The 14564-nt window shown below is 31.8% G+C and overlaps 1 protein-coding gene across 2 annotated transcripts in view; it reads right to left on the bottom strand.

Moving 5' to 3' along the window:
* Window positions 1-14564, bottom strand: part of Liprin-gamma (liprin protein kazrin) — a 463459-nt gene that overhangs the window by 399789 nt on the left and 49106 nt on the right. The gene's annotated exons all lie outside the window — the stretch shown is intronic.

Here is a 14564-nt window from a genome sequence, read left to right as displayed (position 1 = left end):
ATTTCTAGATCATATATATATATATATATATATATATATATATATATAACAATTATTTCCACTCCATGGGAAGCTTAAAAGCTTATATCTATAGCTCCCTTTCATTCATTATATTTATTTATTTTTTTATTTTTTCCTTTTGACTGCCGTACCTGAATCCGGGAGTCTTCCTTCAAAATAGAAGGCATTCGCCCTGAATTCCTTCTCGTTGTTTCCCTTAATTTCCTTTCTGAAGGAAGCTTAAAAATAGTAATTTTCCGAGAACACATAACAAAAAGGATATTATAGCTCATAGATGAAAACGCTTTTTAAAAGCTATTCAGTTAAACTCCTACTTTTTTTTTATGCTTTTGTACTTTGCTAAAAAATTAATTGCACATGAACAACCCGAGTATCCAAGGAAATGTGGATGGATGCTATCTCAAACAATTCGGAAATCGGCAGACATATTTGTTAAGAAATTAAGGTTTTAAAAATTTTTGCCAAAATATGTGACTTAGTATTTCCTTTAAACTTGCTTTGTGATTTATTAAATTTTAGCATAGCAACATTTACTTTAGAATAATTAGAAAATTTTGACGTTAGAAACCCTCTATCGGATGCTTTCTGAATATTTTTATGCCTTATATATTTATGCTATCATGCATTTGTCCTCCACATGGCTCTAAGGGTTAATACTAAGCCAAACATAAAGTCTTTATCTTTCGCGCGGCGTCTCAAATATCGTATTTCATACCATAATTTTCCCCTCTTTTTTTTTTTTTTTTTTTTTTTTTTAACTAATTTTATCGTCCGAAAATCTAGAGGAGAAAGTTAAGAGGATAATTTAATTTTCGAAGAAAGCGGTTACAGTAAGCACCTAACAAATAAAAAGTAATTGTGGATAAACTTCCGATAACTATCCAAATATTACTTTGTGAGATTTACCACTGTGTATTTGCAGTAAAAAGTGAGTAACCTTAAGAACTCGTTAGCGAACAATCGCTTAAGTTCGTGTGACAAGAAACAACAAGATGGAAGGGTAACTAACCCTTTATTATTCCAATAAGATTTAACAAAACTCCGTCTTGGAGTGTACAATAAAAGCCGACACTTGGGCTTGAACTTAAGAGACTAAGAAATAAACTAAAACTAAGATTAACTAAAGAGATATAGCCGAAGCTATCAAATTCTAATCATATTGGCACCTTAACTCTATTTGACTACGAAGCTTATCAAGGGCCTGAGTACGGCCGACCGTTCTGGCCGGATGTTGTAAGTTGAAGTTAAGAATTTGACAGGAAAGAAACTTAAAATTTAACTGTAATAAAATTAACATAATCCTTACAACTTCTGTAAAATAAACCTACATTCCAATAAGAATACATTGTAATTATATTTTAATATCTGATGTGTCCGGCAGGTCTAGGAACACGTTACATGAATGCACTATCACCGGAGTTTCTAAGAGGGGCATAAGAGAAATGAAGGAAAAGAGGAGCTAACGAAAGAACTGGATTTCGAACATGTCAGCAATGGATAAGGCTACAATGAGCTAGGACGTAAATAAGAGAAGTAAGGTGAAATCACAAGTTTCGAGAAGATTTTAAGCGGGGAAACATCTGCCACGCCCGGAGCACTTAACGAAGACTCTGAACAAAACACGTTTAAAATAATAAATGCAAGGGAAAATCAAATGGCTAAAATGCTAATACAAAAATGCAGATACAAACTGAGTACACTAAATAAAGATAAAAAGATTTAAGGGAATAAAATTCACCGATAGATCACCTCTCAGAGGAGAAAACTAATAGAAGTAGGGGAGAATAATGTGAATATTTTTCAAATGATGTAATTTGAAATGCATTTAATTTGTAAATTGCACAGGGGATGAGTTTTGTGAATATTTACAGCATTTCCTCTATTATTAAATAATAAAGAATCTATATCTATGTATGCACGTGTGAATACATATATGTATGTATTTTCATCGCATAGCAGAAAAACAGGACCTACAGCAGCCGAATTTTTATCACACACCCGAACATGTGCTCCTCCAAGTTCGAATTTTGAATTTCGAATTTGTTTCTTACTTATTTAACGTTTTGTGGGAAGTTAATGAATTCTTGATAACAAACTCAGTGATTTAAAAGCAATATGCTGCCATTCTGCAAAGCGTGAGATATTTATGCGTCAAATTCAGAAAACTCAGTAATATAAAAAAAGTATACTGCCACTTGACAAACCATAATATAATATTTTTTCTAACTTCATAAAAGAGCTCAGTAATTTAAAAAAAAAAAAAAAAAAAAAAAAAAAAAAAAAATTGTGTTGATACTGCCCAACGTAAATATTACTATTTTCCCCGCGCGAATATCTTGCCATTCGGCAAAGTGTAAGATATTTAAGCTATTGAAATTTACTTTTAATTTAACCTGCGTGTGATTGGTTAGTAAATTGAGCAATTTCAAAGGTATACACCAGCTTTTTACCTCTTAGTATTATTAACTACTAGCTGACCCCGCGAAATGACGCTATATGGATTCATTAAAATCGTTATATATATAAACAAACAAAAGTTTAGAAATTTCAAATTAAATTAATAAATTATTAAACTCGTGCAGTATGCTGAGAATTTAATTAATTAATTAATCAAGAGATAATAATTAAATCATGAAACGAGTCAATATCTAATCGAAAGTACACACATCAAAACTCAAAGAAAAACAGTTCAATAAGATAATATAATTAATATAACATATAGTCATTAGGTTTTTTGGAAGCGGGAGACGTAAAAAATGAGCAGTGCTCTCGCCGGGACTCGAACCACGGACTTCTTGAATACGCGTCGAGCAAATACCTTACAACATAACTAATATAAACATTTTTGTTGAAAATTCCTTGGCACTTTTCAAGGAGCAGCCGAAGAATTTTCATTAGAGCCACGTGTTTGAATTATATCTGGATGATTATTCTTAAAATGATAATTGAAAGAAAGTTATAAAATAAACAATAATTTCGTTTAAATTATTAAAGTCCTTTAAAGATACATTACACCGAAAAAAATTTTAACTTTTAAAAATTTTAATTAATCATCAAAATGGTAATCTGTTGGATTGAATTAAATCTACTTCGCCGACAGCGCATAAACCACAATAGAATAAATGCATTCTTTAAAATTCACTCTTTGTTTACCATAGCGACAATCTGGCGCTAGGTTCACTTAACAGTATTATATTTCGTTCATATTATAACTCAGAATGCACAAAATTTGTATCATTTAAAGAATTGCCTAATCGTTGCCACATGTTCTATTCAAATACTATAATAAAGTTAGAAAGATGTATAAAAGAAATTAAGAAAACAAAACAAAAAAGAAACAGTTTTTCACAGACGATTCAGTATTTCTCATTCAATTAATTCAGTTCTCACTTCGCGACAAGGCAAAAATACATAAAAACTCAAAACATATGTATTAAAAATTACGAAGTAAATCTTAAACACTTATTTCCTCGAAAAAATTTCAGAAAGGATTAAGCATGATTTAATTCACAATAATAAATGAAGGCGTTATCTTTGCTGTTGGGAAGCTAAGTTTCTCTAGATTGGCAGCAAATCCACTAACCTGCTGTTTCAAATGTAAACAAGCAATGGCCGCCATCAAAAAATTTATTAGGCTTAGCGGCACTTAAACAACTTTAAAATTCTTGATAATTCTAAAAATATTGCATACAGATTTACTAAAGGCATAAAAACCTTAACCAGAAGATAAGAACAACATAATTCAATCATTTTTAAAGCAAAAAATGTACAATTTACAAACATATAAGAGTAAAGAAACTGAGATCACTGAGCCGGGTAACAGAGTGGATATATATATAAATATATTTATACACGTTTGGTGCGGCCGATTGCAACCAAAATACGAGGTGCACATCTACATGTTATAGCAGTCCTATATACAAAATTTCAACGTTCTGAGGCTACTCGTTTTTGAGTTATGCGAGATACGTACGTACGTACATACGTTCGTACAGACGCCACAAAAAATTCTCTTCAGAATTCATTTTAAAGCAGTTTTATAATTTTTTTTTGGAGGAAACGAGTCTTTTATTCTGTCCTTACGTACAGATATGACGCAAAAACATCGTTAAATTTCATTCGATAGCGGTCAAAATGGATATTTTCGTTGAAATATGCTGCTTGAAAGTTTTCGCGATTACAGTACTTCCTTTTTACTTCGTACAAGGAAGTAATAAAATATTATTGCAAAAATAAAAAAAAATTGTAAAAGGAACTTCAGAAAAAGAATTAAAAACTTTAGAAATTTAAAAGGTAATTAAAAAGAATAATTTCTTACTCTAGAATCCTTTTTATTATCTTTTTCATAATGTTTATTTTTGCAATAATTTTTATTTTGGGATCCCGTCGGAACAGATTATATTTTGATTAATTAAGATTTGCTAAATTAAAAAAAAAATCAGTTTATTGCATAGTACTAACCTATTAACTCCTTTTGTTACAGGTTCGAATCACGGTAAATATTTGTTTATCAACTAAATAAAGAATCATAACACATGTTTTATTTTTGCAATAATATTTTATTACTTCCTTGTCCTTCTTATCAGTTAGCTGCTGCTCCTCTCCTGAATCCTGGACTTGCATCGTGCACCGCCTGCGAGCTTGCTGCGTACTGAGCCTGTTGCCCGTGAACTGGCACTTTCATACTACCTGCAACAATCTTTACTTTTTTCTGTTTTTCTGTTTATGTAAGTTTTACATAAATTCGCTTTTAATGAACAAAGATTGTTTGTTTCCGTCATTTCTCAAAACGGCAAATGTTATGTTGCTGAGCAATGTACAAATCGTACAATGTACAACCCTAACTAGAATTCCAATCACGAATCTTCCAACTGCTAGTTGGCTGTGCTAAACATTCATGCCACAAGAACATGTACTGCCATTAAAAAACTTTTATTCAAAATACATAAAGAAAAATTAAAGTTGTACAAAACAAAATTTATGCCTTTCTTATTAAAGAAAACAACATAAAATGTATACAAAGGTAATTAGGTAGAAAGAAGGAAGTATTTAAAGGATGATTTTGGAGGGTGAAATCAGAGCGACCACGTTGCTAAATTTAATTCTCTAGTGATCGAGTTAATCTTACCACTAAGCTTGTTTATGCCGACTTCGGTCCTAGCCAGCTTGTGCTCTAGTTATACTGTGAAGTCGTTAGGCTATATTTATATTTCATTAATTTTAGTACATCGATTACCTTTGATTTAGAGCTATTGGCTTCTGCAAGCACGAACTGGTGCCGTATATTACACTTTATTTTGATTAATAAAGTTTTTTTTATCCCCTTTCCCTGACTTTGTGGTATTTATAAGAAACAGTGAAAATTCACCAGGTGTCTTTTAGAGTTCCGATCTAATTGTATCCGCCCCAAGAATGAATTTATAGATTATGTGTGAATATATTAAATGTGCGGATATTCGAAATGAATCGAAGATGTATTTCATACTTTGCCGGTTTGTCATTTGGCACTATATAGAATAGGAAATATATAGAATCCTAGGAAATATATAGAATAGCGGCACTATATAGAATGCCAGTTTTCGGCATTCTATAAAACGCCTAGGTATCCTATAGAAATAGAATGACGGTTTTCATATATTGCCGATAACATATATAAGTAAATAAATTTTGATATAGGAGCAAGATAACCATATTCTAGACAAATAGCAACGCAGCTTCTCCAAATCTTTTAACTGTTGCCAAAAGTAGACTGAAAAAAATTAATTGGGGATGACTGTTTCTTCCACTTATTGATTTAATGTTTTTTTTTTTTTTTTTTTTTTTTTTTCCTTTAGTAGTGAAATTTGCTTGAATTCGAAATTTTCCATAACAATGATAACGCTTTCAACTGACTGAAAATAGAAAAGACACCAAAATGAAAATTGCAACGCTAGTAAGAAATATTTTTAACGCATTTTTTCCTTTTTGCTTTCAGACTTTGCTATAATCAAAAACTGTATCAATATTTTCTCATTTTTTGTTACCTCCTACATAAGCTGAGTTAGAAGCTAGGCAGCAGGGTGATCCCTAATGCCAAACGATTTTCTCTTCTCCCCTCGCTTCCGAATTCTAGAATGAATCACGAACGCTAAGTATTCTTTTGCTCCCACCCACACCCTTCTTTTTCCTGCACGCACCAATACAGATAGAACTCACGAGTGCCATCCCCTTCTTTCAACCCCGAGGTGATTTTCAGCCCACCCACTGCCTTACCCCCTCTCCCCAAAACAGCATCTGATGGAAATGGAAACAACAAACACATACCCCCATCGATCGTGAAAATATTGCATCATTCCACCGCCAAGGAATGAGGCGATCTAGTTCCAAAAGTTGCAACCTGGCAGAGCTGTCATAGTGAGACTTGTTCCCGATAGATGGCGCTGAAAAGAAGTGAGTCCTCTTGTCATGCCGATTGATGGGAGAGCAAAGAGAGAATGATATGAAAAAGAAATAAGAAGAACCGCGAAAAGCGGCTAAGTTGAGCGACAGGTAAAGAACGAGATGCAGTTTGTTTAGTCGCTGCAGGGAAATGGTGAAATCGATTTTTACCAGAGAAGGGTTTTTTTTTTCCACCCACTTTTTCCCTATTGCTAAGTTGTTTAATTTTTAAACAGTATATTCGGAGGAGGGTTCTTTAATCCCTAGTTTCCAATACCTTGGAAATGTAATCTCGAACCCTCGCTTCTCTTTTACTGTAGAAAAATAAGCCAAGGATAGTCTTATTTAACGTTCCCATGAAAGAGTAATTCTTCTGTACTCTCCTATTAAATGGTTCTCTTTAACAACTGTATAACAATAAATATTTATAATAAGCGTGATGCTACAACTAATGTTAAATTTTCCAAGTACTTTTATTGATTCTTAGTTTAATTACGTTATTTGCATAATAGTGAGAATAAGATGTCAGAATTAATTCTAACGTTAATTTTGGTTTGAATAGAATCGTACTAGAAGCATTCAAGGCGCGCATTTTTATTCTAATTATTATTATTATTATCATCATTACTGGCCCAAAAGGGCTATTAGCCTTGAAAGAGTATTTGGCGTTAATTCACTTTAAATGTCGTCCGCTGTAAGCGCGCTGTTTCATTTTTGCTTCGGGTCTATTAACATTCGTCAAAATGTAAGATATTTATCTTTCATAGTTAATCTATCTCTAACGGATTAGCAAACTAAGCTAATGAAATGCGATAGATGCAGTTCTTAAAAAAATATATATATATATAATTTTTAACAGGATTGTTTTAAATAAAAAGACATTTTATTCACGATATATCTAATTAAATGAATTCAGTATTTTTATAGAATTACATTATATATTTTTCATTTTTCAAATATACTGAAGATATATAGGGTTCCCATGTTAGTTTAATCATATATATTCATCTAATAGCCTGTAAAATGCTTCTCTCTTCCACCTGGGGCATCTGTCTTGATAATCTCTACTGACAAACCATATTAAACTTTACAGCCCTTTTCGGCAGTAACAGACCTACAGTTATCGAGGCCCAGGGCCGAAATCTCTTTGAAGCCCCCCAATCTTACTGGAATGCATCACAGAAAATCTCAACATTTATTTAGGTAAAAATAAATAGTTAAAACGATTTGGAAAACAAAGTATCTGAAGAAAAAGCAACTTACATCTCGCAGACAAGCATATTGTTGCATGTGTACGGGTTCGTAATGGACTGAATGCACACAGAACCGATGATAGTTTAAAAAATTTATTTTACCAAAAGAAACACCTTACAGTTCTGTAACTTTCCACAAAAATACTCTTACAGCTCTTCTCAGTATCACACAGCACAATCAGTAGTTACCATTTAAAACTATTAAAAGCATTAAACACAACGCAGTGCAAACCGCGTCTAAAGAGCGAAGCTCACATGGAGATATCTCAATGCTCCGAACTCACGCTACTAAAACTGATGTCTTCTCCGGTCTTATACAGTTTTCTCCCGGCTGCCGAGAAATCTCTATTAAGTACGAAGGGTAAGTTTGATTTTTTTCAATAACTTCGTTGTTTTCATTGTAATATCCCCCCTTTTCTTGGCAAGATTCTCTCGAGAAATGCCAGTTTTATTTTTCCTTTAGCAAAAATTTTAATGCCACAAAAAAGTTCATATGAGCCCTCATATTAGGATATATGTTCCGTGACTGAACAATTTAATTTCCAATTCTGAAATTAAATTTATTCATTAATTCTGTAAACAAAATTTATTTTTAATATTGTCTTGTATTTGGTTTGTCTTTGGATTTTTAGCCCTTTTGAGGGAAAAGAACTGAATTTTATGAGACTTTTATAATAAATTGTATTTGAAAAGAAAGTTAGATTAATTTAAAGCGGTTTAAAGTCTCAGGGAATTCGGTGGAACGAAACATATTTTTCATCACCCATTAATCAACTTGGTTTAAGGCTTCAAAACACTTTTTCCTTAACAAGTTCTGTTTGAAGTGTTAAACAAAGGAAATTAAATTTTTGGTTTTTGGTTTTATTTTGTACAAATTTCCTGTTTTTTTTTTTATATATTTTCCTCTTTGAAATGAACATTTTTTTATTACAGTTTTGTAATTTTCTTTAATTTGCGTTTTACCAGTTTATAATATAAAGCGGAGAAAACAGGATAAAGTTTCAAATATATAATACGACATTTAATTCTTTTTCATTCCTATTTTTTAGAATTTGATTTAGTATTTTCTAATCTTGTAGCATATTGCGTAAATTTGTGTCAGGTTTTATTTTAATTTTCTTCTTTTTTTAACTCCTTAAATATATATATATATATGTATATATATAAAATAATAAGATGAGCACAAGGAAAAGCCGGAACACTGTCGATGCGTGCTTAGATCCATATTGAAGAAGAATTTTGATTACGGAGTATCTAAAGAACTTGGCAGTCCAGGAAATTTCAATTCCATTTTTATTTGCAATTTACATTATGTGACCACAGATCACTTGGTACTCTAGTCGTGCCTTTCCACAGAAGATTTACATAGACAGAAGACAAGCCAGCGAAATTACATCTTACCACAGTAAAGAGCAAAAGCTGAAGTGCGTAGTTATGCGGGATGAAAGCACGTGAAGAGAAAAGTTTTGGTTTGCAATTTGGTGATTGGTCAAGAGGCATCTGCATTAACTGTTACGTAAGATCGCATGATTAATTTGAATGACGCAGTTTAGACTTAAGCGCTATTTCTAGGATAGATAGATGAAATTCCCAAATGAAATAAAAAATAAAAGAGGTTACAGTGAATTAAATTTAGAAGTTTACTTTCATATTTTTTTATCTTACATATATATGGTACTGCAGATGGCAATAAAAAAGGGAGGTGCATAACTAGATATCTTAGCAGTCCCGTATACAAAATTTCAACGTTCTACGACTAATTGCTTTTGAGTTATGCTAGATATATATACGCACGTAGGTACGTGCAGACGTTAAAAAAAAAAAAAAAAAAAAAAAAAAAAAAAAAAAATCAATCCATTTCACAGTTTGTTTTGGAAAACTGAATCCTTTATTCTGCTGGTACTTACAGACGTCACACAAAAAAAAGAGTCAAAATGGATTCCAAAACGATCAAAAGGGAAATTTCCGTTGAAAACTGATATCGGAAAACTTTCGCGATTACGATACTTCGTACAAAGAAGTAAAAATTAGTCTATTAATTTTCTAATAGTTCGCATTCTATTCAATAGATAATTATGTGATAAAATAAAAAATATGGCATGAAAATTCGTGTGATTTCTTTCACCTTTGTGAAAAGAAATCTCTTAATATGTTATTTTAAGCAATGAGAATACATTCTATTCTACATAAATTTGGAGCTACGGTGCGAAAAACAGAACAGAATGAAACTCAGACGATCTTAAAACTTAGTTAATTATATATTCAAACATGCAACTGCATGTCAAACTTTTAATTACAGCGAGAGATTTTCTTCAGACTCCCTCTCTCGGCAAAATCAATAAACTGCTTCCGAAATGTTATTATTCAAGCGGCTGCTGTATCTTGGATTTCTTGGACCGATCATTAAGTGTTTAAATACATTCTTACTAATGAGTTATGTTTAACTGCTTTTGGAAGGAAGCGTTTATAATTATTCGTTTTTGGAGGATTTGAAATTGTATCGCGAGTTCAAGTAATTATTAAACAAGTAACATGGTTAAGAAATTATTGATTAAGAAAATGTAAACTGCTTGGTTACAGCAAATATTTTAAAAATTCTAAAAGCAAAAGGCATCGAGGGAAAAACAAATCTTACAGTTGTTCTTTTTTCTCGATTAATGACATGTCAAAGAAGGAAATCTGCTTAAAACAAGACTTGAGATTTAGTTTAATTCGATTTAAAATTCATTAATGCATGAAGATTGCAATGAAAGTTATTTTAAAAGTTACCTTCAGTTTTCTTAATGCTGCATTCATTCGTAATTATTTAATTATAAATAAAATTTGTGATAGAAAAGAATTTAAAGTTTTAAAAGAGTGAGATCTGGTTGCGAATATTCACGTAATAACATTGAATCTGTTGCAAATCATTCTTGGGATGTAATCCCCAAAAATTTAAAATAACAGAATATAAAACTATCAAGACAGGGAAAAAAAAAATAAATGAAATTAGCGAAGTCCAAGATTAGTCCCTCTTCATTAAAAACATTGTCTAATGAAGAAAGATCTTCATGTATTTCATGTATTTGCCCTCGAAATCGATTGAGTTGTGATTAAAATCTACGTCAATTACAAGGCTGTTACTTTGCTACTTTTATACAAAACTACGTTTCTAAAATGAATTATTCAAAATATTAATTAATGCTGCTAACGTGAGTACTAGCCGGTTTACCTTAAAAAGCCCTTGACGAAAGCATCCCTCAAGTCAAATAGCCCTCGTATATTTTGCCTTAATCAATTAAGCTAACCAAAATAGCCCCACCAAACAGCAAGATTTGGGGGACGGGGGATTGCTACGTGTGTCTTTGTGTGGCATCCATATACATAATTATACCTTAGAGACTTATTATTCACCAAGATTTAATTATTCAAGATGTAATGCTGCAGTTTTTTTCTTTCCTCTGGACTTTGCTCAACAAGCTTGACGTAAATATTTCTTAAAGTGACAATGCCTGTTTTTCTCGATTAAAAATTCTGTATAGCGAAAGTAATAACATCATCTTTAAGATGTTAAAACATTATTCATAACCTGCAAATTAAAAATAATAGTCTAACATCTCACAATCCATCTCAACCCGCTGTAGCCAACTGATAAAACTATGTCGTCACGGTTTAAAAAATTAAATTTTTACTCAAAAAAGAAAGAGACTTTAGCGCTTGTTCCTATTTTTCGTTTTCAAACGTAAAATACTGTGCGCAGAAAAATGCCAAAATATAAGCACAAAATATATTTCGCTTTGGGGAAAAAAAATCTTTTTAATAAAATTATGAACTACCTTAGGCCTTGTTGAATGGAAACAAATTCTAATCTTTATTTATACAGAACAAAACGCGTTAAAAGAAAACATTAACTCATTTCCCAGCTATCGGAAAAACATATTAAAAAAACTTAATATTTTGATATGTTTTCATTTAACAGAAAAATTTCCATCGAATCTGGATCGCTGTCAAAACCGCTCACTGTTTATTGAATTCTAATTAGAGTTTCTAGAACTGATGCGTTTCGCTCACTTATTATTGTGTGTGTAATTTACTCTTTCTTTGTCTTTTTATGTTTACTAGCTGCCTAAAACAGTCATAGTAAAAAAGAAAAATATATATGTAATGAATTTAATGAGTCCAGTTACTGTCATTTTAGAAAAATATTTAATGTTTTTAATTAAAAACCTCACAATTTAAATCAAAATTTTATTTAAATCAATGACTAAAAAAGCAGAACAGCATTCCAAATAACTGCGATTATTGATTTTCAACCGCTTGGTTTGTTAATCAATAGTATATAGATTAAATTTGGACATTAATTATCTGATGCTTTACTGAATGGCAGACGTGTTAAAGATAAAAATATTCTATTTTATGCAGTGGCAACATATTACTTTTAAAAAGGCCGAGGTCTGTTGATTAAAACTGAAAGACAAATATTTTACATTTTGCAGAATGGCAACAGTCGAGCTCGAGATAAAAAGTTACACGGAATAGTTGAACAATGTTGCCACTCCTTAGTTTGAAATCGCAGAGTTTGTTAAAGAAACATTCAGTAAATTTGTACAAAATAAGAAATAAATGAAAATAAATTCGAAATTCAAAAGCCGGACTTCAAGTTGCGCATGTTTGAGTGAAGTACATGGTGCATTGAAAACTTGGTGGCTCTAGTTCCATAATTTTTTCGCAATGCGAGGCACATACGAGTACATTCATAGGTACCTATATACATACGTACAGATTCCTCGTTATTTTAGACATAAGAACACCTTTTTGATAATAAAGAAAAGTAAATTAACAAAATGATACAAACAAATAGTAAATGTACATATAATTTATCTTTCTTTATGTTGTTTAATAATTTATCTTCATTATGTTGAAGGAAAAGTATTGCATATTAAAATCCGATAAATTTAAAAAGTTTGCACGTTCTTTAACCGAGTTCTTAAGAAATCCTTAATAATCTGAAGTCTGAACAAATTTGTTCTCCATATCTGGCAACATCAGCGACAACTAGAATTATTCGATCAATAACTGGTCAAGTTGTCTGGCTCTTCATGAGTTCATGGGATCATTTATGCTGACGTTTCAGGGTAGTAATTTTTTCGATGACTTACTGCTCGGATCTTTTATATGCGTATCTCTTCCGTAATGGGATTCGAAGAGTCACTTCTTTCTATAATGCAATTTCACAGATGTCACCATAAATGACACTAAATTTCCGAAGCTTGATAAAGCAAACGTCGAATGATCTTGCACAACAAAGAATTTGGCGACTTCAGTAAAAATATATTTAATATATGTGGAGGTAAATTTACTTTCACGATGTCTTAATTAATTTCTTGAATACGCTTTTCATGAAATCTATTTATATTTCGAATAGTTTATAGAAGTTATTTTCTGCGGTATGTACTACCTATAGGAAGCATGATTTGCTGCTTCACAGGGTGTTTGGCTATGTGAGTCGGGGCTTAACTCTTAAATCAAATCAAATCTGTAACATCAGAAAGATTGTTTCGGGATTATTGTTTCCAATGTACAATTCCGTAGGATGAAATTACAATCTGAAGGCTTCAGATTACAGTCTAGGGTATCGAAGAAAAGTTAACATGTGCGAAACATCTTTCCTTAATTCGAATAAAGCTATAACTCTTTATAAACATTACAAGTTAGGTACATTATAATAACGTGCTGAATTATGTAAGTAATACATCCCATAAATCCTTATATAACTTCAATTTTAAGAAAGTCAAATATGTAAATTGCTTGTGTAACTTCGTAACGAAACTGCAGTATTATATATATTATTTACGCAATATTATTTCGTAAATTAACCGCGTAAATATTGTTTGAATGCAAGAACTATGGTGTTGAAAAACGAGGAACTGTTTATGGAATCTTTGATTCTAATTGGTTAGTTTACTGGCATACCGAAAGTCTAGTTTCGAATCCCAGAGAAGGCATGGATGTTTGTAAATGTATAGTGTCTGTGACATGGGGGCATGGCAAGCCGAAAGTCCTCTCATAGGTTTTGGTGGTAGTGGAGAAGGGTAGGAGACCATCGGACCAACTCCAGTTTGCTCTCCCTTAAAATTGTGCTGGAAGTAGAAGTCCAACTTCCTTGAGGCTCTGGCAATAATTCTTCCATTAAATATGGACTCAGCAACAAACAAACAAACATTTTCAATGTTATTTTAATTAATAAAAGATAATTTTCTGATACCATATATTACATATCTCAGTATGAAATCGGATTTTTCCCCCTGAAAAAGAGCAAAAAGAAAAGCTCCTTTAAAGGCAATACATTTTCCCCCGTAAATAACAAATGCATACACACGTAAATAATAAAGGAATGAAGCAATTTCTACCTAGTAAATGATATTCTCATTCCCCTCAAATAATTAAGAAAACCTTTAACATCTAAGAAACATCATGTTACATAAAGCAAAGAAAATACAACTCTAACGTCAATGAATCCCATTTATATGGAGGTGGTAAAAGACTTTCATATAATGTGCAATGGAATGGCGAAAATCAGGGCATTCTCCTTTGGTAATTGGCGAAAGCAAAAGGATGCAATACCTGTGACGCATCTGTCGCGGTTCCCACAAAGTAGATTCTGAAAAACCATGAAGCGGAAAAAAGGAATTACATTACTCCGACATTGATGGATAGATTTCAATATCTTCTATTAATAAGTTTCCTGCCTTTGGTATTTTAATAGGGATTAAACAGAGAAAGGCTTTTTATCATTGTTACAAATATATATGCAGTAAATCCTTGCCAGGCGCGTATTTGCGGAAAGCGATTTTTCGTATACGCGTTATCTTAACTCCGTTTAATTTGGGCCAA

This window comes from Stegodyphus dumicola, chromosome 4 (assembly GCF_044657685.1).
Source record: "Stegodyphus dumicola isolate Sdum_Otavi_A_Nest chromosome 4, ASM4465768v1".
In the NCBI taxonomy this organism is placed as follows: domain Eukaryota; kingdom Metazoa; phylum Arthropoda; class Arachnida; order Araneae; family Eresidae; genus Stegodyphus; species Stegodyphus dumicola.
This window is presented reverse-complemented; position numbering and strand designations above follow the sequence as displayed.